The 16,048-nt window shown below is 37.0% G+C and overlaps 1 protein-coding gene across 1 annotated transcript in view; it reads left to right on the top strand.

Moving 5' to 3' along the window:
- The window catches only part of LOC131070422 (mitochondrial fission 1 protein A), a 37,922-nt gene that overhangs the window by 19,940 nt on the left and 1,934 nt on the right, over positions 1–16,048 (top strand). The gene's annotated exons all lie outside the window — the stretch shown is intronic.

Genomic DNA, 16,048 nt, shown 5'->3' on the forward strand with positions numbered 1-16,048 from the left:
AGTGCAGTGGCGGTAGCTCTTGTGAAGGAGCGACCTGCTGTCCAAGGGCTTTCTTAAGGCATGAAATATGGAAGTTGTTATGAATTCTATTGTTAGCTGGAAGTTTGAACTCATAAGCTAACTCACCAATCTTCCTTACCAACTTGTAGTGCCCATAAAAATGTGGCTTCAGCTTCTCAGCTCCACTTCCGTTGGTAGAAGATTGCCTATAGGGCTGCAACCTCAAAAACATCATGTCACCAACCTTGAAAACCCTCTCAATTTGATGCTTATCAGCATATAGGTTTGCCTGCTGCAAATTTTCCTTGAGAGATTCCAATATATTGATACTTTGTCGCACCACATCTTTTGCACTTGGCACTCTACTATCCTTTAGAATCAAATCCATAAATGAAGTAGCATCATAACCATAAATTTCCTTAACGAGAGTCATTCTTTTGACATCTGATAAGTTGTGTTATATCACTATTCTCCTAGATGCAACCACTTGATCCAAACTGTCTGCTGCCTTTTAACATAATTCCTTAAGTAACTCTTTATCCATTTATTCACTATCTCTGTTTGCCAATCAGTTTGTGGATGATAGCTAGTGTTTGGTGTCAACTTGGTACCTGTTAAATGAAAGAGCTCTTGCCAAAACAAACTGAGGAACCTGCTATCCTTGTCACGTACAATATTCTTTGGCAATGAAGTTTGAAAATTTCTCTAAAAAACAAATTTGCCACTTGTGGAGTTTTAAATTCCTTGCTTCATAGAGTATGCTACCTGACATCGATGGTTGCCTCAGGAATCAGAATCAACTTCCCCTCATTTAATGGTGGTAATTCCAAGGAAGGAATCACTTTTTGACCAAGTGTCTTTTTGAGGTGAGACACATGAAACATTGTGTACTCTACTGCTTGCTGGTAACTCTAGCTCATAAGCCACTTCTCCAATCCTTTTGGAGATTTTGAAGGGACCATAAAACTGTGGCTTGAGCTTCTTTGACCCACTCTTCTTAAGAGTGGATTGCCTATATGGCAATAATCTCAGGTATATTGTGTCACCTACCTCAAAATTGTGCTCTGTGTAGTGCTGATTAGCGTACGACTTCTGCTTATCTTAGGCTTGTTGCAAGTTTTCTTTCAAAGGTTTCAATATGTCTTGACTTTCTTGTAGTAAGTCCTTGGCCTTAGGCACTCTATTGTCCCCAAAAAGCAAATCAATGAAGCTTGGAGTGTCATACCCATACAATGCCATGAATGGTGACACCTTGATTGACATGTGGTAAGTGGGATTATAACAATACTCTCCAAGGTGTAGCCTTCTCACCCATGCCTTTTTGTTGTCTTGAGATATAGTTTCAGAGGTACACTTCCACCCACCTATTTATTATCTCTATTTGCCCATCTATTTGTGGGTGATAGCTGGTACTAGGAGTGAGCTTAGTCCCACTCATCCTATAAAGTTCCTGCTAGAAAAGACTCTGGAAATTGCTGCCCTTGTCATTAACAATACTCTTAGGCATCCCATGAAGTTTGAATATCTCTCTGAAAAGCAAGTCTGCTAATTGTGTTGCTGTATATGCTGCAAAAATGGGCAAATTTTGTTAATCTATCAACACAACATATGCACAATCATTACTCTGTACCTTAGGTAGCTTTGTCATAAAGTCCATAGAGATGCACTCCCATTTCTAACTGGGAATAGGTAGGGGATACATCAATCCAGTTGGATAAGTGTGCTCATTTTTATTTTACTGGCACGTGGGACACTCCCTAACATACTTAAGGACTTCATTTGTAAGTCCTTTCCAAGTAAATCTCTCCCAGATCTGCCTGTATGTTTAGAAGAAACCTGGGTGTCTAGCCATATGTGCATCATAGAAAGTCCTCAAAACCTTGCCTTAAGTTCTGAATTAGGTAGTAGCTAAGTTCTGAATTTGTAATAGATTAGCTCATTAGTCATAGTGTACCTATCATCTTGTATGGTGTCCTCAATAATACCTGTAACCCAAGAGTTCTTAGCATACTCTGCTGAAATCAGTTCTCTTCAATCAGCAATGATCTCTACTAAAGAACATAAATGAGGTCCCCTAGATAGGGCATCTAGAACAACATTTTCTTCCCTTTGAGGCAGACAATGTCAAGGTCATATGCTTGGAGCCCACTCACCCATTTTTGTTGTCTCTCATTAATGTCCTTCTGATTTTGGAACCACTTGAGGCTTTCGTGGTCTTTTTTAACAACGAACTTCCCTCCCACAAGATAGGGTCTGAACTTGGCCAAAGCATGCATAATGGCCAACATCTCCTTATCATAAATCAAATAACTTCCGGCTCTCAAAAGCAATCGGATGCTTATCTAGCATCAAGATAGCCTATGTTCCCTCTCCAGAAGCATCACACTCCAACTCAAAAGGCTTGGAGAAATCAGGAAGAGCTAAAATTGGGCAAATACATATAAGCCATTTGAAGTGATCAAAGCATTGTTGTGATGCATCTAACCAAGCAAAGGCCCCTGTCTTGGTGAAATCCATAAATGAAACTACCACCTGTGAAAACCCCTTGACAAATCTTTTGTAGACACCTTATAACCCAAAAAATCCCTTGAGCTGTGAGAGATTGGTGGGTGGTGGCCAATCCATGATTGCTTCAATCTTATTTGGACCCACTCTAACACTCTTAGAGCTAATGATGTGGCCAAGGTAAAGAAGGTAAAGAAGCTCTTTCATGCTGAAATCACACTTAGGCTCCTTGGCATTTCTTCCTCTAGGATGCTCAACACCCCATCAAGCTGCCACATGTGCTCCTTCCAAGTCTTTCTAAAAATCAGCATATCATCAAAGAAGATGAGAACAAACTTCCAAAACTACTTATCGAATACCCTGTTCATACAAAGTTGGAAAGTGGTTGGAGCATTGGTTAAACCAAAAGGCATCACAAAAAACTCAATGTGACTAAAGTGACACCTGAATGCTGTCTTTTCCATATTTGCCTCTCCAGCTTGGATCTAATGATAAACCAGCCTTAAATCAATTTTGGAGAAGTAACAGGCACCATGCAAATTATCTATAAGCTCATCAATGTGAGGGATGGGGTAGTTGTTCTTAATGGTTCTCTTATTTAGTGCTCTGTAATTGTAGGCATTATGATGCATTTTGCTGCCCACTATACCTTTGATCATGCTTGATTAGCCTCTCCATTCTCTTAAAAGAGATTACTCTCGGACCACCATTCGACATACCTTTGAGCACTATTTTATTCCCATTTGACTCGAACCTCATCTCCATAGTATGCAAATTCATAGTGAACTCTGCAAGAGTCCGCATTTTATTCCCATTTGACTCGAACCTCATCTCCATAGTATGCAAATTCATAGTGAACTCTGCAAGAGTCCGCATCTAGTGCATGCCCAGAATCACATTGGTATCCCCAATACTCAACACATAAAAATAATCTTTCAACTCATATTCGCCTAGTTGCATACTAAGGTTAGAGATCTTATTAATGTGAGTTCAAACCCATTTGCAATCATTACTTTAAAACCTTCAAAATTTTCTATTTTGAGTCCCCTTTTTGCTACAAGGTCCTCATCAATGAAATAATGGGCGGCCTTGTGTTGATGAGTATTATTATTTGCTGCCCACAAAGAACACCTCTGCCTTTGAACGATCCCACTTTTTGAAAGCTAGAAAGTTGGGCATTGGTTCCATCACAACTTTGTTCCTTCTCCATGTCCTCGAATGAACTCTTTTCATCACTACTCTCTAAATCTATATGTTGATCTGATTTTTCTGAAGCTGTTTCATTTGCTGAAAAACACTGAATCTGTTTAGCCTTTTGCTTTAATAGCACGTTTGTGAGATGGATCCCATGGCTCCCTACATTGGAAACATAGGTTTTTCCTTCTGTGATCATTGAGCTGATCACTATCCAACCCGGTTGACCCATGTTTAGTCTGATTTGATTCCTTTTGAAAATGTTTTTTGTCTTCGTCCCTCTTATGTAGGGATCCCTTTGATTGAAATTTACTTCTAGAAGTGGAAGACTCCATATCCCTAGCTTTTTTGATGGCATCTTACAATGTAGGTGGATCAAGTGCCTTAATCCAACCTCTCAAAAGGTCTGATAGTCCATTCATGAATAAAACAATGAGTCTCCTCTGTGAAATATCTGTCACCAACACTGACAACCTCTAGAAATCAGCAATGTAAGTATCCACAGATCCCCACCACTTAAGCTGTCCTGACTCCCAACTCCTTAAAATGCAGTTCTGGATCCTTCTTATCAAATCTATCAATTAACCTCTTTGTAAACTCTCCATAGGAGTCAATCTGATCATGCCCCAAGGTGATCACTCCATGATACCACCACTCATGAGCACTACCATCTAAGTGTATAGCAACATACATAATGGCCTCATCATCTGGCATTGGGTTGAGCTGAAAATGTCAATTTTTTGAACCCATGCCTTAGATGTAGTCTTCCCAGAGCCATCATAGTAAGAAATGGATAATTTGCCCATGTTCCTCTACAAGTCTTGGTTATGCTGTCTACTTCCTCAATGGGGTCTAGTTTTCATTCTGAGATCCATGTAGTTACTAAAGGATACTTCGGTCTGGAATTCAAGACTGGAATCCCTCTGATCTTGTAACTCTTGTTGTGTGGGTTCATTATCCACTTGGGGCTTATTCCTTTGTGGGAAATTAGGCATTTAGGGTCTTGAGTTAGCTGATCCAGCCCTAGTTCGTTGATTAACAGCCCTGTCACTAACTGAACCATCATCATTTCCATTGTTTATGCCTTGCATGTTGTTACCCCCATTATTCTTTTGGGAAAAAAACAGCAAACTAGAAGTATAATATCTTTGAAATTCAGCAAAAAATGGGGAAAAATCGGATTTAAATTTTTTTTAAAAAACTTAAAAAATTGAAGAAAAGCAGTCAAACTATTTTTTTAAATATTTAAGGGTGCTTCCATAGCATAGTGATATTGAGAGCAAATAAAATAGAAACCCTTGAATTGTAGTAAATGGATTTTTGTTCTTTATCTTCATATTGCTGATTACATTGCACGAAACATACCACAACAACATAAATAAAAAGCTAGAGACCCTAATAAGCTGCACAAGGTGTTAGATGTGAGAAAAGCCCAACAGAATGTTTTTTAGAGAAAATGAGAAAAGAGAGTGAAGAGAGCAAAATCATATTTTTATTGGGCAAAATAATGCTTTTAGGGGCATTTTAGGTTTTTGTGAGCCTTTTTATTATATTTTGTTGTTTGTTGTGGTTTTATCTCTCTAGTTTGTTGGTTTGAGACAAAAATCTATTTATGGTGTAGTCATGGTTTGATATTATTTTTGCTATTTAATTGTTGTATTCTTGCTGTAACTTATGATCTACAAAGTTTAAAACCTTAATTTCAAAAATTACATGTAATGGATGTATAAATAATCAACTTTTATCTGAGACTAATAATAATATGAATGATTAAAGTGGTGTGACATTCCCTGGTTAAAATGGAAGTCGCATCTAAGTCTGTACTGTCTTCTGAAGGAATCCAGAAATTGAAAATTTGAAGGATGATAGAATGAATTCTGGTTAAAGAGGAGGCTCCAATAAATAATTTATTTTTATTCTTTTTATAAATAATTAACAATCATTTTGAACACAGAAATAAAACTATCTTTGCTAATTCCTTGCTCTTAAATGCGTGAAATCTGAGACCAAGATGGGAAGGCATAAATTTCAACATATTTAAAGCTAATGAAACTTTCAAACAAATGAATTTGGCAGGTTTAAGGCGAATGATAGGTGAAAAATCATCAGGGAATCAGACTGCTTGACTCATGTCGCTCACGTTGCGACTTTGCAGCAGCTGAAGCCTTTCTCCTCATGTCGTGCTTCCTGCTCACAGCGTCGCAGTGCCTATTTTTATAGTTTTTTTGCCTATTTTGGGGGTCTTTTAAAGGTTTTCTTTAATGGTTTCGGTCTCTCCTTTTTTGCGATTTCTGGCGCAATTATTTCGCAATTTAAATGGTGGTTTTTTGCAGGGTTATATCATGTGCCTAATGACTTGTTGCTTATGGATTTTTGTTTTGTCAAATTCTCCAATCCGTCAAATCTTCTCCAAGCAAAAGTGTTAGAATAATTAATTGTTTCTTTAATGGTCATCTAGTTGTCTAGTTTGCTTAGGTAGTTTCTATTTCTGGTTTTAGTTCATTATTGTTTCTCTTAGAAACATTGTCTTTGTAAATCTATTTAAGCAGACTTCGTCTCCATTGTTTAATACAACATCGAATATTGTAATAAAAAGAAGGCACCTCCTAGTAAACATCTGATCAATTCAGATGGCGTTTTAGTTGAAGCATTTGTGAATTCCAGAGTTAGTTTGGCATCTCTGATTAGGGTTTTTACAGTATTCTTTTTGTTGTTGTAATTTTCTGATATTTTTGAACAAATACAAACTTAAACAGCAAATGGGAATCTAATAACTCTGCAAACTCATGGAAGTAAACTCTCATGTGTGGTTGTAAAACCCCTATTTTCATGGCAGCATTTTACCAATCATGTGCGCACTCAAGTCCGTCAACTGTACTTACAGATCATACTGATTTACAGCAGTATAATCCCTAGATCAGAATTACATTCAAATCTAGAAATTAAAATTGTTTATAACAGCAGTTACAAGATCAGCTGAAAAATCCAAGAATGAATCCCAAACTGAAACCTTGTTGCAGATCTCTGCTGCTGTGTTATTTTGGACAATAAATAAATGGAACCATATGAAGACAATCTGCTGCCAAGCAATTTAATTTTGAAACTGAAAATTTACAATTCAGATATCAGATTACTTAGATCATTCAATTCCATTAATCCTAGCGGAGCTGGACTGTTAGTAAGTTCCTGCTGTTTAATGACAGTAGGATTCAAAACATACATGGATAATTTTGTTTATTCAATGTGACTCAAATTGTAGGTACAGCTAGGAGTCTTATTGCAGTTAAACAACTTAAAGGTATAGTTTGGCGATTTCTTTCTATACAGAGCACGATATCATAATCCAGTGGTCCGATAAACAGCTTTCCCTGCGAAGTGTGTTCTGATGCAGCTTCTGGATGGTGATTTCCTTCAATGCCGAGCACACTGTTCTGATTCAGTGGTCCAATAATCAGCTATCCATGTGAATTGTGATTTGGTGCAGGTTCTGGGTGGCGATTTCCCCTCAACTTATGACCCTATTTGCTTGAGGGGATTGGTAGTTAAGTTGGGTTTGATGATCGTGACCTCCCAGTGATGTGCTTAAAGAGATGTATCAAAATGGTGATCAATGCTCAGATCTAAGATTGATGACCAGAGGTGGTCGCCTAAACCTTCAACAGCATGGAAGAAGATGGCGCTCCAAAGCAATCATATATAATCCTCCAAGATTTGGTTTTAGACTTATTCACATAAATCTGAAATGAGAGCAAGGATCTTTAATCAGCATTTCATTTTCTATGTAAAATTGTAAAATGAGGTAGGGTTTTTGTCCTAATCTCTGTAATTGCCTTCAAGGGTTTTCATCCTTGCTGGCTTGGAGTGGTGAATTTCAAAATATCAACACACTGGCAATTTTTTTTCTGAATTTAAATTGCAGGCATTTCATCAAACAGTTAATGGAATGTGAAACCTTTAAACATCTAATTTTATGATTAAAAACAACTATACTTCTTTCAAATTATGGAGAAGATCACAAACAGATGTCCATATGATTTTAAACATATGATCATTTTAACAAACAGTTGGTGAGAGCTCTGCAATGAGTTTCATATTTATAAATTTGTTCTTACATTTGTCAATTATCATTAGTGCACATTTTGGCATACACTTATGTTACAAATGGGAGTAACAATAGACAGTATCCGAAAATATCGTAGTTGTCGCAATAGCTGGGAATGTTGGGTTGTTTCACCCTCCAGATGGATGTAATGAATTTAGTGTAACTGTAGGCTGATGTTTGTTCACATACCAGCACCCTAAGTACTGCAGCAATCATGAATGATGAATATACTACTCATGGAGAGGCTGCAACACTTTGAATGAGGTCCAATCTCTTTAATGACTGCTGTGGTCCCTTTGGCAGCTTACTCTGTTTCCCTCGACCTTTTTTCTATGCTCAACAGTGACTACGCTAAAATGACTCCAATCGGCTATCTCCATAGGTGTAATCCCATTCCTCATACCAACACCTGCAAACTCCTTTGATGCGGCCTGTATGCTTACAAATAGTGAGCAGCTATGATACATATATAAAAATAAAAATACCAACTGACCTCTGATTTCTCGACCCCAATAGATTAGAATTTTCTATGCAAATGTTTTTCAATAAACTTTATGTGCAACACAAGTCTGAAAATTTATTCTACTCATTCCGTATATGTGAATCCTATGTGAATCCACCAGGAATCAACTAGGTGGGTTTGTGTCTACAAAATTGATTGCCAAAAGGATTTTCATCCTTAAGTTGCAGAATGAACCAAGTTCAGTCTCTTAAAAATTGGGGTTTGATAAAAATGTTCAGAATGACCTCTCTTCAAAACCCTCTTTTTATAAGCCCTTTTTGGAATTATAAAATATTATTATTTGTGTCCTCTTATTTTCCCTCCAAATAGTGATCGACTCCTTTTAAATAATTAAATACAAGTTCTCTCTTTATTTTTTACTTTTTTGACAACTTAACATTTAACTATCTAATTATTTAGTTATTTTCCGCACATCCAACCAAGGTTATGAAATATGTTAAAATGGACCAAACATGAATTTTGACCGTGTCAAAATATTCTTAAGCTGTTTGGATATCAAAAATTATGAAAATTGGTGCTTACCAAAAATAGCAGACTTCTTCAAAGATGTGTGGAGAGTTCCAAGGATGTCGAAACTGCATCCAAAAAGTGCCATTGGACTCAACTTGATTTTTTGAACCCATTGCTACTATTAGAATTCCTTTCCACTAAAGTTGGCGTTCTCTAAGAAATTTGGAACTTTCCAAGAATGTTGGAATGGACTAAAAAGGAAGTTAATAGTTTAGGACTCATGGGTTCTATTCTTGGGCACCAAAAATTTGAATTTGTTTTTATTTAATAATATTTACTTTTTCATTTTTATTTATTTTATAAATTTAGTGTTAAGAAACAATTTTAATTTATAGTTATAAAAATATTATAGTTGGCAAAAGAGGGGGAACATGAATATTAGGCACCATAAAACTTGTCCCTAACCCAACAAGTTATAGGACCAAGAGATGTGCTATCATATTTGCTAGGAATTAGCAGCCCTCCTCTAAGATAGTGATTAGTAGTAGAAGTTTCAAATTCCTATTGAAGGGGACGATGCTTATATGAAATGGTAGACAGTTTGGTTCCAATAATGAGAATGATGACTTGAAGAAGAGGAAAATGAAACAACCTTTGAGTTCCAAAAAGGCGTAGAACTGTGGAAGTTCTCAAAGAATAACAACCATGATGAAAATAAAGGAGGATAAGTAGGATGCATTAAAGCTAGATGAAGGAAAGAAAGAATATATACCATTAGGGAATCCCATTGTGGAAGAATTGTTTGAAGATCAAACCAAGGTTAGCAGTCAACAAATCTTGTAGGAAGTTTAAAAAAAAATGAAACCTAACAAGAGTTAATAAATTGAGGAATTGGTAGCTAGCACTGCTCTGATTGGTTGGTGGGTGGTTAGAGCAACCCTCTTGAAATCTAAGATTAAAGATGAAAAGGATAATTATTTAAACTATCAAAGAACCTAAAGCTATAGTTTGTGAAGAATGTGCTTCAAACTTGAGGAAATGGCTAAACCATTCAAATTGACAATGGGATAAACTAGGAAAACCAAGAGCATTTGTGAAGTTTAATCCTATAATCAGAGGAATGGTTCTACCATAGCTGCAAAAAGTTTGCGAGTACTTGCAAAATTTTGGGCTTGTTGAGTGAGTTTTTCAACTATGGGTTCTACACACCATCAAAACTTAAGAAGGTATAATTGAAGTTGTGAAGTTGAAAATTATGACCATAAGAGCAAGTCATGACCAGGTCTCTTCTAGACGATCTAGTGGAAGAAGTTGCCATTTCAAATTGGTTCAGTTGGGAAAAGATGAGAAGCTCTATGCCCAAACTCAAGGCAGATTTTTATGCCTTGGGCAACTATGTTCTAGATGTTATTCAACTGTTACCTCTTAGGCCGGCAAGAGCTATTTTCCCTCAGCTTGGTCAAGAGACACATGATGTAATGGAGGAGGTCAAGGAAATAGTGGCACACGGTTGGGCATTTGAATTTTTTGCCAACAAATTCCATAGGAAGATTTTAATAAAGTGGAACCTACAAAGGGTCAAGAAACTAAGGAGTTGACAAAAGAGTACTTGTTTAATAGGTCGGCACTTGTTTAGAGCAATCTGTCATGCCTCACAAATAAATACAGCAGATCACAGACTTCATAAGGAGAAATTGCAGCCTCTAGCAAATAAAACACAGCCCCTTATAATATTAGGCCTCGGTGGTAGGAAGTTGTAGGAGAAGGCCAATCTTGATGAAATTAATGGGAATTGATAAGAGGGCCGACTAAAGTTTATTACAAACTGAGTAATTAAATAAGGGGACGACCAAGGTAAATAATCACCAGCACTTAATTAATAAACAACCTTATGTGAAGAGCTGCACCCCTTGTGAATTGAAGGGTTGTGACTCCCACACCTAGAGGGATATAAAAAGGAGATGAAACTCAATTAGAAGGGAGGCATCGGGCAAGTAGAAATGAAAAATTAGAAATCTGAGCATCAAAGAATATATAAATTGAGCAGAGACAAGAATAAACAAGTGATATATGGAATAAGAATTCTGAGATCTGAGCAAATTAAAGTCAACGGTTATAATTTGAAGGGCCGTGATTATGTTTAATATCAAAAAGCAGTGATCAAGAGCCATGACCAATTAAATGGGCATCTCTTTTCAAAGAGATGTGTCTCTTTAATTAAGATATGAAGATTTGAATGGAATTGGATCAGATCGATATTGGATACAAGTAATCTGCATTTCAGAATACAGCCATCTTGTGTTATAGCCAGTATTGTGGTATGCATGATGAAGATGTTGTCTAACATATAATATCTTATGTATTTGGTATAGTTAATGATGTAAAATGCTAAGCAATCTATATTCTTTATTTATTTATTAAATTTACTTATTCTCCTACAAACAATCATGTAGAGGTTAGTAAGGAAATACAAGTAGGTAGGGCAGAGACGGGTTTCCCTTCTAAGTAGACCACCCCATGTTGGATTGATTTGTTCCTACCACTTGTGGACCAAGGGGTGTTGTATCACACCCTTGGGCTTAGTTGTGGCGAATGTTCCAGGGTACCCTATTGTGCTTTCCTCTCCAATCTCTACAATGGTTGGTTGTAGAAGTGAACTAAAGAATGGAAGCAATCATATATGGGTTAATAAGGAGACATGAGTAGGGAGGGCAGAGATGGGTTCCCCTTCTAAGTACACCACCCCATGTTGGATGGACGTGTTCTTGTCACTTGTGGGCCATGGGGTGTTCTATCATGCCCTTGGGCGCAGCTGAGTTGAATGTTCTAGGGCACCCTATTGTGCTCTCCTCTTCAAACCCTACTATGGTTGCTTATTTGAAATTGAACTATAAATTAGATCCACACATGAGATGTTATTTAATTTAATTGCTTATTTACTTAAAATATTCAATAGTTATCATATATTTTAGTTATAGAATACTATTTGTAAACAAAATTTGTTGTGGAATTGTTACTTTGGGCAAAATCAGGTATACCCCAATTTGGGGACATTACACAATCGTAGTGACATGGATCTCTTTGAGAACTTAAATAAAAAAAATGGGCTAGCCTTTGGAAGTCGGGCCTACCACATTGAAAATGTAAGAATATGAGCTATAAGAGGGAGTTACTTTTGTTGAACAACTTTTGATGCATGTTATGACATGTCAAATGCATTTTTAAATGAAGATAATGGAGCCAAAATGTAGTACTCAACTCGTGGAGTGGATTATGAACTTATGATAGGTATAAGGAATATGCTATTTGGCTGTTGGATTTTGACTAGGTATATATTTTGCCATGTTGTGGGTGGTTTCAGCTTATGGTTTCCTAATTACTGTAATGCCCTCTTTTGGGATATACTTAATTCTTGCCCTAAACATCACAAGTACAATTGAAATAAGAAATATAGCTCATTAAGATGCAATTTACCAATTAACAATTTCCTTTCCAACATAAATTTTGGTTTAGCACCTGCAATAATGTTAGTCAACATTTGAAATATAATTCATAAGACCAATTATTTCCATAAGTGTTAGGAAATTCAATAACATTTATAGTCAATCCTATTGACAATCAGATAGATATTTAAGCTAAATAACCTCCCTCATTGAGATCTTGTCAATAGTTGTATTTCCATGAATCAAACTTAGTAGGTTATCGAGAGTAAAGCATGATTGAGCGCCTAGAACCATTCACCACAACTAAGCCCAAGGACCTCCAGCATCCAACCAAGACAACTCGACCCCTTGGCCCACAATTGGCAGGAACATTCGACCAAGACAATTCCATCCAACTTGGGGAGGTCTACTTAGAGGGGGAACTTGTATCTTCTCTCCCAATCATGGCTCCACAATAGGGCGCCTGGAACGTTCGTTGTAACTAAGCCCAAAGTTGCGGAGCATCCAACCAAGAGAACTTGACCACTTGACCCACAAGTGGCAGGAACATCCAACCATGACAATTTCATCCAACTTGGGGTGGTGTACTTAGAAGGGGAACCCGTATCTGCCCTCCCTATTGAGGTTCCTTTCTAATCCTTAATATAATAAAGATTAAATCAATAATATAAAAGTCTAAGCAGCACTTCCCATAACTGATCATACATAAGGGATTATTTAGACAATGTGCTTAATCATGCTGCGTACCAGTTATCTGTTAATTCTACAGCTATCTTTGCTGAGTGCTATTTATATTTCTCATGGTCTGGTCTTGTTTGACAAATGCAGGGTATATATATAATGTAGGAATTTCTGATCTTGTCAATCTGCTATTTCTATGTTTAGTTGATCTGATCTGGTTCAATTCCTTGATGAATGCTGATTCTATGTATAAGAACTTCTCATCTGGTTCGATGCAATAATCAGAATAAGAACTTATTCCAGATCAAAAAATACCTATTCAATGCCCATTCCATGCTACATAAACTTCCTAATTTCAGGCTGGTAACAGTAGATTAGGTTCTGCTCTTAATTTCTTTATTTTTTTGATATCTTCTTTTCCATTTCTATTCCAAATTTTATATCTTTTTCTCCCTCCAGTCAGGCTTTCCACTTTCTTTTTTATATCTTCTATTAGGAGGGGGAAGAAGGGTCACATCTCTTACTTTGTAGAGACATGTCTTCAACACACCTGCTGACCTTCCATTACCCTTTGTAATGTCCCCACTTTGAAATAGAATATAATAATAAAACTAAAATATTATAAATTAAATTATAATATAAAGAATATAATTAAATATAATTAATTAAAATTGAATTAAGTTAATGAATGGTCAAAAGACATCGAAGGAAAAGTTGTGACTCCCTCAACAATGAGATATAAAAGGGAGAAGAGAACCTCGTTTGAGAGGGGGATAATTTGAAAATCAGAAGTGCAGATCTGATTTAAATAAGAAGTGCGGATATGATTGTGAAAGGTTGTGTCCGTTTCAAAGGGCAGAAATAATGAAGAGTTGCACTCTTTCAAAGGGTGCTAATGGTGAAAGGGTGTGTCTCTTGCCAAAGGGCATACATGATGAAGAGGTGTGACCCCTCCCTCACATTGAGAGATATAAAGGAAAGGAATCAAAAGCATCCAGTAACATCACCATGGATCAGATCAGATCAGAACTGTTATTAAGTTACAGGCAGTAACATCTTTGTTCTTGGTGGTATGCATGGGAATGTGTTTAATAAGTATGCTTAATATATGAAGCCCGATAATGTTCTTATGCAGCATTAATAGTAATATTAATATGGACTGCAATATGTATGACAGTCATACTTAATTTCATATATGTTCATACTACATAAGAAATTGGTATAGTTATAGTCTAAATCATGTTATTACTGTCAGTATTTAAGAAGATGGGAATGAGATGTTTCAAAGAGGGGCAGTCTAAATCGAAGTAATAAGTTAAGTCCCAAGATAGGGTGGGGATCAGCGACCCATAAGCCTTGAGGGTATAAACCCAAGATAGGTAAGGGCTTGGATCTGTGAACTTTGAGGGAACGTATTGTATTTGGTCTCTAAGTGCTTTGGTAACATGCATGGACCCTTCTCTCTTAAAACTGAAGTAGTAGCAGGGTCTGATATCTATATTGAGAACTATGAATAATGAATTAATCATCTAATGAGGAAAATAAATAAGCACTTGTTAATAACTAATAAATTGAAGAATATCAATGACTGGCTTCATGATTAGTCTCTCAATCAATTTTAGTATATTGAAATAGATTAATTATGTTAATCAGGTAGGGGACATTACACCCTTGATGCGTTTTGATCAAAGTTCCTAGACTCGGACTCGGACTCGGCAAGGCCGACTCGACTCGTGACTCGGCTACAACTCGGCAACGACTCGACAATGACTTGGCAAAATCTTGAAATTATATACTTTTACAATTATATATGTAGCCATTTTTCACATATTGAGTTCTATCGACCCGCTTTTCCCGCATACAATATATATATGAAATTATATATCATATTCCATGACTTGGGCCGAGTCATAAAAATGCTACCTTTGGTTAATAATGGCAAACTCCAGTTGGTTCGTTTAATTTGATTTCACGCGCCTTGGACAGCCCTTAAAAAAAGGTTTGTATAATTTATGTTTTTGAGTCAGCCTCCCTTGGCAGGCCGCTAATCTGAAATCATTTCTCATTTATTATTTTTCCTCTAGTCGGCCCTAAACACTGTTTTAATCTAGGTCGGCTTTCATTCCTTTAGTCGCTCATGCTTTTAGTGCTGCAATTTGTATTTACAAATCATTAACCTGAGGTGGGACATGACAATTACATTTTGACGGTTTCATGCGTTCCAAGTTGATTGGGATCTATTGTACCAGGGGGCAAAGAGCCTCATTAGGCTTTGCTTGGCATATTTTGTTTTGTTGAATGTACATGAATAAACCACCAGACAAGCTTTTTATCTCTTGTTGTGCTTGCAAATGAAATGAAATGTGATTTTAAATGAAAAAGTTAGAACTTTATTATTTATTTATTTTTCCCTTTATAATGCCTGGTAAACTTTTTAACGTGACCGGCGACGCTGGCATGACACGCCCTCCAGCTCCACGTGAAACACTTTTGACCCGGAGCTATGAACTAGTGAGGCCACAATCAAGGGACCTCATCCCCACACTTCACTTGTTCAAACCTGCGAGCACAACGACCCAGCGAAGACACAAGGCCTGCGAGGACAATGGCCCAGCAGGGGTTTGAACCTTGGTGGCCACTTCATCAACGAAGTGTTTTAACCACGACACTACATGTCCGAAGACAGAGCTTTATTATTTTATTTTTCCTTTACTTTTCTATTTTTTCTTCTTGCTGCCTTTGGCAAAGTCTACTAGTTGGGACTTGCTGAATCCAGTGAGTTTGGTAGACACACTAGGTACTTAGGTCATGAGTCCATGGGCCTCATTTTGGTTAGCTTGCCTTGGTACTTACTGGGTTTGGGAAAGTTTCGTAACATTGCTATAAAACCTTTACAATTAGTCTCATTGAGACATGTCAGTGACTTAGTACCACCAATCAAATATTTGGAGTGGAAAAGCCATTTGACAATAGTGTATATGCTTCTGTGAAAGGATGCTTAGTAACTCCTTGAGTGAACCCAAACTGGTGTGCCAGGTGAAGAGACCTAGGGCAACAAGAAAGAGTAATTGGAGGAAAACACAATAGCAAAGTGCAGCTCCTGGATGAGATGTTGAAAGAGATCTATAGTTCTTCTAGCATCATTGTGAG

Source organism: Cryptomeria japonica, chromosome 3 (genome assembly GCF_030272615.1).
Source record: "Cryptomeria japonica chromosome 3, Sugi_1.0, whole genome shotgun sequence".
NCBI classification, from domain to species: Eukaryota; Viridiplantae; Streptophyta; class Pinopsida; order Cupressales; family Cupressaceae; genus Cryptomeria; species Cryptomeria japonica.